This window comes from Misgurnus anguillicaudatus, chromosome 10 (genome assembly GCF_027580225.2).
Source record: "Misgurnus anguillicaudatus chromosome 10, ASM2758022v2, whole genome shotgun sequence".
Taxonomy (NCBI): Eukaryota; Metazoa; Chordata; class Actinopteri; order Cypriniformes; family Cobitidae; genus Misgurnus; species Misgurnus anguillicaudatus.
In genome coordinates, this window is record NC_073346.2 from 40,460,179 (window position 1) to 40,460,467 (window position 289).

The following is a 289-nucleotide window of genomic DNA, read 5'->3' on the forward strand; positions in this document are numbered from 1 at the left end:
AAGGTTTATAGAAATGTCTGTCACTCAGGCCTGTTGAAATTGTCATGCTTATTATATGAAGTATAATATCAAAATTCTCAGTCCTGATGTTTACATGCCAAACTGTTCAATGTTTCTTTAAATGTTGTTTCAGTATTTTGGTGATATGCAAAAACTGCATTATTGTTTGTTGAACCTCAGATTATATGTAGTGTACTATACCTCACATTCATGTTTAAACACTGTACAAGGTGCAGACAATGCAATGGTCACAGTAATTATCTTTATGTGCTCATAAACCACTTACTGT